The sequence below is a fragment of the Echinops telfairi genome, unplaced genomic scaffold, assembly GCF_000313985.2.
Source record: "Echinops telfairi isolate 266 unplaced genomic scaffold, ASM31398v2 ScPeMD7_21;HRSCAF=78, whole genome shotgun sequence".
Classification (NCBI taxonomy): Eukaryota; Metazoa; Chordata; class Mammalia; order Afrosoricida; family Tenrecidae; genus Echinops; species Echinops telfairi.
This window is the reverse complement of record NW_022103918.1, coordinates 7,027,538-7,040,040: the sequence shown is the minus strand read 5'-3', so window position 1 is coordinate 7,040,040 and position 12,503 is coordinate 7,027,538.

The window sequence follows — 12,503 nt, the reverse complement described above, 5'->3', positions numbered from 1 at the left end:
TTTTCTTGGAAGAAATAGGGCCAGAGTCTTCCTTAGAAGTAAAGATGGTAAAACTTCATCTTACATACTTTGGACGTATCGTCAGGAGAGACCAGTCCCTGGAGAAGGACAGACATCATGCTTGGTAAAGGGGAGCCGCAGTGACAAAGAAGGGCCCGAGAAGATGAATTGACACAGTGACTGCAACAAGGGACACCGGCATAAGAACAGTTGTGAGGATGGCACCGGACTGTACAGTCTTTCATTCAGTTGCCATAGGGTTGCTAAAGGTTAGATTCAAGGGCACCTAACAACAGCAAGACCAACAACATGAGCTGAAATGGACCGGTATGGGCCATTTTGAATCCCCAAATCATCCTGTTTGCTATGCCAGGAATGACACACGCTAGAAGGCTGGCATTGCATCATTGTCAGAAAGGACATTTCAAGATTTATCTTGAAGTACAAGAATATCTATGACAGGACCCTATCTATCCACTTTCTTGGAAACCTAATCAATACAACTATTATAAAAATTTATACACCAAGCTGTAAAGCCAGTGAAGAAGAAATTAAAGAAGTCTACCAATGTTTTCTGTTAGAAATTGATCAAATGTGCAATCAAGATGCATTGATAATTATTGATGGTTGGAACGCAAAAACTGGAAACAAAGAGGAAACAGCAGTAGAAAAATAAGCTCTTGGTGATAGAAAAGGAACTGACGATCACATGATAGAATTTTGCATAGATCAACAAATACCTTATTCGTAGCAAGCACCTTTTTCTCAACAATACAAACCACAATTATACACATAAACTTCTCAAATCTAATACACAGTCATCAAATTATTTCTGTGGGAAAAGATAGTGGAGAAGCTCAATCTCAGCACCTAAAGCCAGGTAAGGACAGACCATCAGTTGCTGACTGTGGGCAGACCATCAGTCGCTCATCTGGACGTTCAGGTTGAATCTGAGGAAAACTAAAACAAGTCTTCAAGAACCCAAATACAACCTTGAGCATATCCCACCTGAATTTTGAGAACACCTCAGGAACATATTTTACTCATTAAACATTAATAATAGAAGATCTGATGAGCTCTGGGAGGACATCAAGAACATCATTCATGAAGAAAGCAAAAGATTAAATGACAAGAAAAAAGAACAAAGCAGATATCAAAAGAGGCTCTCATACTTGTTCTTAATCATAGAATAGCTAAGGCAAATGGGGGGAAAATGATGAAATCAAAGAGCTAAACAGAAAAGTTCAAAGGGCAGCTCAAGAAGACCAAGTAAAATATTTTAATAAAATGTGAAAAGAACTAGGTTTATAAAATCTAAAAGGAAAGACATGCTCATTTATCTTAATCTGAAAGAACTCAAGAAAAAAAATTCAAGCCTGTAAATTGCAATACTGAAAGATTTTATGGGCAAAGTATTCCATGATGCAGGAAGCATCCAAAGAAAATGGAACCAATGCACAGAATCATTGTACCGAAAAGAACTAGTCAGCATATCATTCTTCAGAAGACTGAAGAATCCACACATTTGAATGATGGTGCTAGAGAAGAATATTGAAATACTATGGACTGCTCAAAGGACCAAGAGTACTTCTTAGAGGAGCGAATCTCAACCTGTGAGTTGTGGCCCCTTTGGGGGTCGACTGACCCTTTCATAGGGGTTGCCTAAGACCATCAGAAAACACATAAATATTTCACAATATATAATTACTGTAATGTAACCGAGAGGAATTACTGAAAGCCAAATGAAGGCTGAGCATGATAGTGGGAAAAGAGAAAAGTCAAAGAAAATAGAGGAAAGAACTGGGAGGCAAAGGGCATTTATAGAGGTCTAAATAAAGGCATGTACATATGTAAATATTTTTATATATGAGGATGGGGAATAGATATATGTGCATATATTTATAGGTTTAGTATTAAGGTAGCAGATGGACATAGGGCCTCCACTCGAGTACTCCCTCAATTCAAGAACATTTTGTTGTATTAAACTGGATTCCATGATGCTCACATTCCTGACATGATCGCTGAAGACAGAGCAGGTACACAAGCTAATGTGCTGAAGAAAGCTGATAGTGCCTAGCTATCAAAAGATATAGATAGCATCTGGGATCTTAAAGACTTGAAGGTAAACAAATGGCCATCTAGCTCAGAAGCAACAAAGCCCACATGGAAGAAGCACACCAGCCTGTGTGATCACGAGGTGTGGAAAGGATCAGGACCAGGCATCAAAGAACAAAAAATCTTATCATTGAGAATGAGGGGGAGTGCGGAGTGAGGAACCAAAGACCATCTGTAGGCAACTGGACACCCCTTTACTTAAGGGTCGTGGGGAGGAGATGAGCCAGTCAGGGTGCGGTGTAGCAACAATGAAACATACAACTTTCCTCTAGTTCCTAAATGCTTCCTCCCCACTTCCCCACCATTATAATGATCCCAATTCCATCTTAAAAATGTGGCTAGACCAGAGGATGTACAGTGGTACAGATAGGAACTGGAAACGCAGGGAATCCAGGATGGATGATCCCTTCAGGACCAGTGGTGAGAGTGGTGATACCGGGAGGGTGGAGAGAGGGTAGGGTGGAAAGGGGGGACTGATTACAAAGACCTACATATAACTTCCTCCTTGGGGGACTGACAGCAGAAAAGTGGGTGAAGGGAGACATCAGACAGTGTAAGATATGACGAAATAATAATTTGTAAATTATCAAGGGCTCATGAGGGAGGGGGGAGAGGGGACGGAGGGGGGGGATGAGGAGCTGATGCCAGGGGCTTAAGTGGAGAGCAAATGTTTTGAGAACGATGAGGGTAATGAATGTCCAAATGTGCTTTATACAATTGATGTATGTATGGATTGTGATAAGAGTTGTATGAGCCCTAATAAAATGATTTTTTTTAAAAGACAGAACATCAGTATTAAGATTATTTAATTACAGTTTTTAAAATTTAAAATATAGCTTATCCTTTTGATTTTCTCAAAACCTCAGAGAAATATGACAAAATAGTGAAACTGACTATTTGGTATACTATAAACCGAAAACCCCAGTTAAATGCAATTTGAGCATTTTGAAGCCTATTTGTGTCAAACGTTGACCATTGCGGCTTTTTGCGTTCTTATTTCTCAGATGTCCTATAGCATGGTGCATCTTTTGGCTCATTCCCTTGAGTTGTAAATGAAGTCCTAAGTTTTTTAAACAAACGTGCTTCTAAAACTTTGTTAACTTTAAAATGAACTGTGCAGTTTGGCTTTCGTTTACAAATACTAACAAAAGAGACCCCTTTATACTAGAGGCGAAGATCTACTTAGTGATTTTGAGTACAAATAAGTAATTGTGTGCTCAATTTTACACTCTCAGTGAAAACGTTGATGCAGGAAGAATTATCTCTGTGAAATTAGACCTAAATTTCATATAGAAACATTACCAATTTCCTGTGAAAATTCATTTTGAAATGAAAGTAACATCTGCACACAAATCCACACATTAATATGAATATCCACAGAAATAAATATCCAGTGACAGGCACATTCCTAATATAGTTTTAAAAGAACCATGGGGAATGCTTTATGGGCTCCAGAGTGAGGCAGTAGATAGGTCAAGTTTATTATTTTGCAGCAGGTAGTACATAATCTGAAATCACAGTGTTTTCAGGACTTCAGTGAAGACAAAGTATGCCCTATGTACATCTCATGGTGAATTGGAATGAAGCCAGAGTACACAACATTCGAGTTCTGAGGGCTGACCCATCATATACTATCAATCTGAACAGCACAGTGATTCATGTCACTTGCCCTGGAAGCAACTGAGGAAAAAAATTCAAGTGAAGCTGCTTAGAACAAACCCATCACTGTTTTTAGGAGAGCAAAAATGTGAGAATTTGGAATTGGAGAGAAAGTCTGCAGTATACATGTTAAATATTCAGTGTCTAATGACTAAAAGTCAGTTTCTTTACTAATGAGTCATGTATGTATTTAGAGGTAGAGTCTCTCCCTGATATTTAAAATACACTACTTCAAACTTTGCAAAAAGCAACATAACAAACCTCCCTAGTCTGTCCTTAACTTCAAAAAAAGGGAAATGCTAAAAACTTAATTTGGTATTTGTAAAACGGTTTACAAATTTAAACTTATATTTAAATAAAAATAAGTCTAGTTCAGAGTGTATGAGAAGTCTTGGGTTAATAACTATTTGTTTAAGTGAATTAACGGGGAGCAACTGGAACACACTACAAATGGCTGATGGTAATCAAATAAATGCATGTATTAAAATTGCATGTACCCATAGCTCTGAAGAGTGCTGTTATTCATGACTGAAAATCCTTCTTTACAACCATCGTTCATGCTCAGAATCATCCAAACCCAAACTGGATAAATATTTTCATCCTGTATTAAGTGATATTATAAAGGTTTGGTCATAATAATGAAGTGAGAAAAATTTACTGGCACATCAGCAAGGTATAAAAATAGTAATAGTTTCTGACAACAAAAAGCTTAGTTAATTCACAGTGACAATCAGCTTCTGCATTACAGATAAAATCAACATTAACTTAGAAACCATCATAAGGTACATAAACAGAAATGGTATTTATTTTTAAATTTATAAAATAGAAAATATTTCTAGTGAGGAATATTTAATCCTGTTCAAATATATCAAGGCAAATTTTTGAAATTTCAGGCAAATTGAAGCATTCAACTCTTTTTTAAAAGTTGAAGTATTCAACTCTATTTTAATTGCAAACAAATAGGACTTTTAAATAAGCTAAATGTGAGCTAATATTTGTTGAATATGGTTAAAATTGTATAATTTTCCATTTTAACCTATTTAGCTGTCAGGTAGCATTATTTTTCAATTATATCATTTATTTAGGGAAAAAATCATTGTAATAAAACACTGAAAGCATGATTATAAGTTGGTATCATGTCCTGGAAAACTACTCGTTTGATGTTTTTTAATATTCTTTCAGTTTAAGATATGCTAAACCTGTTCATTCATTTTGGTTTTCTTTTTGGACATTTCATTTTAATATTTTACTTTGTCTTCTTGAGCTGTCCTTTGGAATGCTCTGTTCAGTTCTTTTCATTATTTCTTACATTTGCCTTAGCTATTCCATGTCGAAGAGCAAGTTTCAGAGACTCTTCTGACACTCACATAATTACTTCTTTCTATCCTGTGAGCTTTTGTTTTTTTCATGTGAGGTGATCTTGTAGTCTATGTATTAAATCTGCTCTTGGGAACCTATCCACATTCTGATATTAGATACTTAAAGTTGTCTTTTGGCTCTCTTGGATGTGTTTTAATTCTCTTCATCTTCTACCTGTCTTACATACAGGCAGTTGATGATTTGTTCTAAAGATGACTGTAGGTGTGGTTTTAGTTGCTCATATTGAGCTTCTCCATCATCTCTTCCTGCAGATGTAGGCAATTTCATTTCTATGTTGTGTTAGTCTGGGTAGACTAGAGAAACAAATCCATAGAAACTCATATGTGTATAAGAGAGAGTTTTTTCTAAATGGTAATTGTACATTAAGAAAGCATCCCAACCCAGTCCAGTCCAAAGCCATATGGTAATCTTTAAAGTCCTCTTCAGGCTCCTGAAACACATGTAATGATGCTGAATGCAGGACGATCCAGTGGCCTTGTAAGTACCTCAGTTCTGGCAGGGGTCTCCACATGGCTTCTCCAGTTCCTAGGCATGGGGTCTATCAGTGTAGTGACATGTGTCTTGTCCTCAGGGATATCTCCCAGGAAGTGAGGAGAGAGAGAGAGAGAGAGAGACTGTCTCCCACCTCCAAGGAGGAAATCTAGGAATTCCCTGAATTCTCATGAGAAGGCCATGCCCACACAGAGGCCTCATTGGCTATGATCCGATTGACAGACTAGACTCCACCCCTTCATTCTTAATCCAGTCAAGTCCCAAATTGGTACCAGATTTTGTAACTACCACATATGTATTGCACCTGCAGAAGTTCATATGCATAGTTGCTCTTTGTGTTGTTGAAAAATGATATGTCATTAAGAATCTGTTGGTTTCGCAATATTCTATCATACTTTATCTTCAGCTTAAATTCAATCACCAATTCCATATTTTCCAGCTACTGTTCTTTCCTCTTTTTCCCCAACTTTTTATTCCAATTGCCAATAATTATCAATATATCTTTATTGAATAGTTAATCAATTTAAGACTGAAAACATTGATAAAATTCCTCAATTTCTGCATCAGTAGATGGTTTGTGTATAGATTTGAATATTAGTTGTGTTTATTAGATTTTCTTGTGTGTGGATAAATATTATCCTATCACAGACAGAATTGTACTTCCAGAGAGATTTTAAATGTCTTTTTTGACTCTGAGTGTGATGTATTCTTCTTGAATCTATCATTCCTGGCATAGTAACCATGTGCATTTTGATTTTAAATGGTCATTAGCAATCCATTTCAGCTCACTAATGTCTATAATATTGATCTTTATGCATTCCACTTTATTCTGGATGGCTTCCAGTTTCCCTAGATTCATACATTCCAAGTTCAATTTTTAAAAAATAAATCATTTTATTGGGGCTCTTACACCCATTATAATAATCCATATATCAATTGTATCAAGCGTATTTATACATATATTGCCATCATCATTTACAAAATATTTTCCTTCTGTTGGAGCCTTTGGTATCAGCTCCTCTTTTTTTTTTCCCTCCCTCTCCCACCCTGTTACCCTTATGGACCCCTGATAAATTATAAATTATTTATTTTCATATCTTCCACTGCCTGCTGTCTCCCTTCACCCATGTTACTGTTGTTTGTCCCCCTGGGGAGGTGGGGTACTTACACATCAATCATTGAAGTCAGATCCCCATTTCTCCCCCATCTTCTCCCACCTTCCTCCTACCGTCATAGTATCGTTACTTTCACTACTGTTCCTTAGGGGCTTATCTATCTGTCCTGGATTCTGTGTGTTGAGAGCTCTTATCAGTATCAGTGTACATACTTTGGTCTAGCCGGATATATGTAAGGTAGAACTGGGGTCATGATAGTAGGGGTGGGGGGGAGGAAGCATTAAAGGACTAGAGGAATGTTGTGTGTTCTGTTGATGCTATGCTGCACCCTGAATGTCTCATTCTTTCCTTGTGGCCCTTCTGTGGAGGAATGTCCAGTAGTCTACAGATGGGCTTTGGGTCTCCACTCCAACCCCCCTCATTTGCATCGATATACTTGTTTGTTTTGGGTCTTCTGATGCATGATGCATGATCCCGTTGACACCTCATGGTCCCACAGGTCAGTGTGCTTCTTCCATGTGGACTTTGTTGCTTCCCTTCTAGATGGCTACTTGTTTATCTCCAAGCCCTTAAGACCCTAGACACTATATCTTTTAATAGCGAGGCACCATCAGTTTTCTTCACTACATTTGCTTATGCACCCATTTTGACTTCAGCAATCATTTTGGGAAGGTGAGCATCAGAGAATTCCAGATTATTATAACAAAGTGTTCTTGCATTGAGGGAGTGCCAAGTTCCGTTTTCTAATTAAGGCTTGCAGATGTTTCTTCTCATTTTGAGATAATCTCAACAGCAAATTAAGGTCCTGAAAACTTTGCTCCATCCCTGTTATACTGGTAACTTCTACTACAATGAGAAGGCAGCTCTTCCGCATTCTTTCAATGCCATCAACTTGAAGGACTCCTCTTTTGCACTATTTCTGACAGGTTCCTCCTATTAATGAACTTTTCGGTATCTGGTAGTGTTTCAGTGCTATCCATCAGAGTTGCAGTGACAAATTCCTTCAAAGTAGACATCTTATTTCTTCTTTGTATTTCAGGCTTAGTCTGAGTAACCCAGCTGCTATTGGAAGTGCCAGTGACATAGCTTTCAGCATCACACAATACACAATATAACAAACTGATAGAAAAATGTTGGGTTAATATGCTAGTTACCTAAATTGATTTATCGTTTCATAAAGTTCTATCATAATCTCAATAGGATTTGAATTTGAATTTTGTTTGGTAGGAATTTGCAAACATTATATAATTCATTTGAACATATACATCACCTAGGAGAGACAAAACCATTTTTAAAAAGAATAAAATTACTCACCATGATTCTGACTCATAGAAACTCTATAGAACAGACTCAAACTACCCCTACATCTCTTCCTTCTTTCTCCATTTAACCAGTGGATTCAAACTTCTGACTTTGTGGTTAGCAGCCCAATGAATAACTCACTAAGCCACCTGGGCTCCTTGAAATAAAATGGGTGGGTTAATATCTGATTTCAAGGCATATTAGAAAGCTACAGTATTTTGAACAATTAGATATCTATATATCTATATCGATATATGTAAGAAAATGAAATTAGATCCACTCCTGTTGTTGTGTATTGTTGAATAGAGTTGATGTTCAATTTATTTGTCCCGATGTGACAGATATTAATCACTCCATAGGGGTTTCTAGGCTATTAATTTTCTGGGGTCAGATTTTTAACCCACAGAGACACTGGATGGCATCAAATTGCCAATTTTTCTGTTAGTAGCTGGACCTTGTCTGATATAATACAGGAAAAAACAAACAAAAACCACACAGAAAGAATATATCTATTTGATTATCTATTTTCACTACAAGGACCTGAAACTTTGATGATGTTTCTAATTGTTTTCATAGAGCATATATGAGTCTAAAAAGCCTTTAGAGGTCTGAGTTTATTTACATATTTGATGCATAATAAAAAGAGTGTGAGTTATAATATTTACAAGGCACCCAGGATATGAAAAATTTGTAGAATGATAGTATAGAAAGAGTTAACGTCTAAGGAAAAATGCTTACCAAATGTGATTATGTAAAATAGTTTCACATTTAAAAATGAGCAACCTAGTTTTATTGTCCCGCTTTGAATTGTACTATTTTTATGGCATCTTTACTTTTTAGCTTACTAAGAATTTATAGAAAACCATCATGTGTTAAAAGCACTGTGATAGGTTTCTAAGGATTCAATGATAAATCAGACAAGTCTCTGATTCAGAAGCTGACAGGTTAAGAGATATTGACAAGGAGAACAAACAAAACGGATGAAATAGTAGTAACCAAGTACTTGCAAACAAGCACTACAGTACTTCAGCTACTACAGTACTTCAGTTACATAGAAGGACTAGCTGAAGGTATGGGAAATATAAAAGTATTAAGGTATGGGAAATATAAAAGTAGTTAGGAGTAAAGTCATAAGGCATCTTTAAGTTAATTTTAATAATAGCATAAGTATGATTGATCATTGTATAGGCCTGTCTATTGATTATCAAATAACTTCATTGAACAGCTCAGACAAGCACACATTTCATAAAGATAAATAAAACAAATGACTGTGGCAGGATATTGATGGGGAATAGCTACAAATTCAAGGTAGATTCAGAAGAAGACAGAATCGAATGCTATTGCTAATGTCAGATGAGTCTTGGCAGAAATCAGAGAACACTAGAAGTCCATTTATTTAGTTTTACTGACTATACAAAGGTATTCGACTCTGTGGTTCATAACAAATATGGATAACCTTGTGTAGAACACTTCATTGCCCACACAAGAAATATGTACATAGGCAAAGAAGCGGTTCTTTGAACAGAGCAATGGGATGTTGTTGTTGTTAGGAGGTGTTGTCAATCTGCTCTGACTCATATTGTTGGGCACAGAATATTTTTGTTGTGTTTACTTATAGAGTATAATGTTTAAATGAGGATAGCACATTTTAGTTTTATCTTGTGAGGCAAAAATATGCTTTTACTATTGTCTTTGTTTTAAAAATTATGTATGGCTAAAGAGTTGTGTCAAAGTGTCAAGTTGACAAGGGGTGGTCTGTGGTAGTTACATAATCTTGAAGATATAAAAGTGTAGGGTGGAGTCTAGCCTGTCAATCAGGTCACAGCTTGATGGTGCCTCCTTGTGGGTGTGCTCTTCTCATAGGAGGGTCCTGGGAATTGTTCCCCCTCTCTCTGCCTGTATCTTCCTCTTAATGAGACACCCTGAGATATGCTAGAGAACCGGAGATGAGCCCAAAGGATCCACAGGACATTGTACCCACTGGCTGGTGATATTCCTGAATTTAGCATCATTGCTTGTGACTGTGTGAATCTCAAGAGGGACTTATGAACTAGTATTGGCCTTAAGGACTTTTTCTGGACTGGGCTGGGATGTTTTCCTGATATACAATCACTTCTTGATATAAAGCTCCTTCTTATTAACAAAAAGAAGAAGAAAATGCTAACCAAACAAGTAGAATGTAGAATATTATATTTATGAACTATGTCATGCCAACTGATATAGATTTCTCTTGAAGCTATAGTCCTAAGCCCTGAAACCCAGTCATTCAGTTCTTAAGATGTCAATTATAGCTAAGAAGTTTGCATAACTTTGCCACGGTATGTTCTATTATATACTTGGATATACTTGCAGCATATAAAAATATGTGTATTGAAATATCCTCTGTTAAGCCTATGCATACTCAAAGGTGTCCTCTTATATGTATATCAGCCGATCCTGTCAAATATAGTGCTTGAAGATGAATCTTTCCGTTTGAAATGAAAACTCATTGTCACAGAGTTGGTTCCTACTCACAGCAATCCTATAAGACAGAGTAGAATTAGCTCAGTGTGTTTCTGAAACTGTAAATACTTGTGGGAATAGAAAACCTCATCTTTCTCCCATGAGGTGGCTAATGGATTCAAAATCCCAACCTAGTGGATAGCAGCCAAATTTGGAGCCCAATCCACTCCCAGGGCTCTTCAGAATGTAGGGAAGTAAATGTAGGACAGGTAAAGGACTGCTTCCTAAAAGTAGAGTCAATCTTCATGACACGGATGGTGTAAAATGACTCATTTGATGTAGCAAGATTCAAAATACAAAGAAATATCTGTAAACATCTATCAATAATTGCAATGTGGAATGTTTGAAGTATAGATCCAGGAAAATGGAAGAAATAAAAAATAAAATGAGATGCATAAAGATCAATATCCTAGACCTTGTGAAATGAAAAAGACATGTGTTGGTCCTTTTGAGTTTTACAATCATATGGTTTACTCTTCTGGGAATGACAAATTCAGGAAGAATTGTGTCACATTTATTATTAAAAATAAAAGAGAAGAGATGATTGAGAGGCTCCATATTGTCAGCGGAAACAAAACAAAGGCTGTGAAACAGATTGTCAATTACTCAGATTCAATGTGAGGAAAATTAAAACAAGTCCAAGAGGGCCAAGATACAACCTGGAGTATATCCCACCTGAATTTCAAAAGTATCTCAAGAATAGGTTTGATGCTGTGAACAGAAGAGCTAACATGTTGTGGGATGACAAGAAAACATGTATGAAGAAAATAGAAGATCATTAAAAATCAGGAAATAAAGAAAAGATCAAAGTGGATGTCAAGAGAGACTCTGAAACTTAGTTCTGAACACACAGTAGCTAAAAGAAAATCGAAAAATGATAAAGTAAAAGAGTTAAACAGAACAGTCCAAAGGGAAGTTCAAGAAGAACAAGTGAAATACTATAATGAAATGAGCATAGACTAGGAGTCAGAAGATAAAACAGGAAGAACACATAAAAAAAACTCAATCATGGAGTTGCAATATTTCAGGTTCTATGGATCTAATATTGAACAATGCTGGAAACAGGAAAAGAAGGTTGAAGGGAAAAAATGGGAGGAAGTCACTATACCTAAAAGAATTGGCCAACACTCAACCAATTCAAGAGGTAGCATATGATCAAGAACCCGTGGTATTGAGGAAAGAAGTGCCAGTCACACTGAAGTCATCAAAACTCCAGCTCCAGGAAGAAACAGATAGAAATGTAACCAAAAGAAATGTTTCATCAGCCTGATACAGCACTGAAAATACTGTAACGTATGCAAAAAAATTTTCACACTGCTCCCCAGCCAGGCAATGGGAAGAGATATATATTAGTGCTCATTTCAAAGAAAGACAGCCCAAAAGAATGCAGAAATTATTGAGCAATATCATTTATAATATATGCAAGTAAAATTATGCTTAAGATAACCTGAAGCTAGTTGCATTCAAAGTCAGGAACTGCAGAAACTCAACCTGGATTCAGCAGAGGACATGGGATGAAGGCTATCCGTGATGAGGTTAGGTAACCCTTGGGTGAAAGCAGATTATACCCGAAGGATAATTACTGTGTTTTATTTACTATGCAAAGGAATTCAACTATGTGGATCATTTTTAAAAACACTCTGGGTAGCATTGAGAGGAATGGGAATCCCAATAATGTTCCTATGGAAGCTGCACACCAAATAAAGTAGTAGTTTGAACAGAACAAGGGAATATGGCTTGGTTCAAAATCAGGAACGGTGTTTACAAGGGTCATCTTTTCACCATACTTTTCATCTGTGTGCTAAACAAGTAATCCAGGAGATTGAACAATGTGAAGGAGAATATAGCATCAGGATCGGAGGAAAATTCAAATAACCCTTCATGTAGAAAGGGAGAAGAACTTGGCCTTGCTTTAACTGGTCCATGTGAAATTTCTGT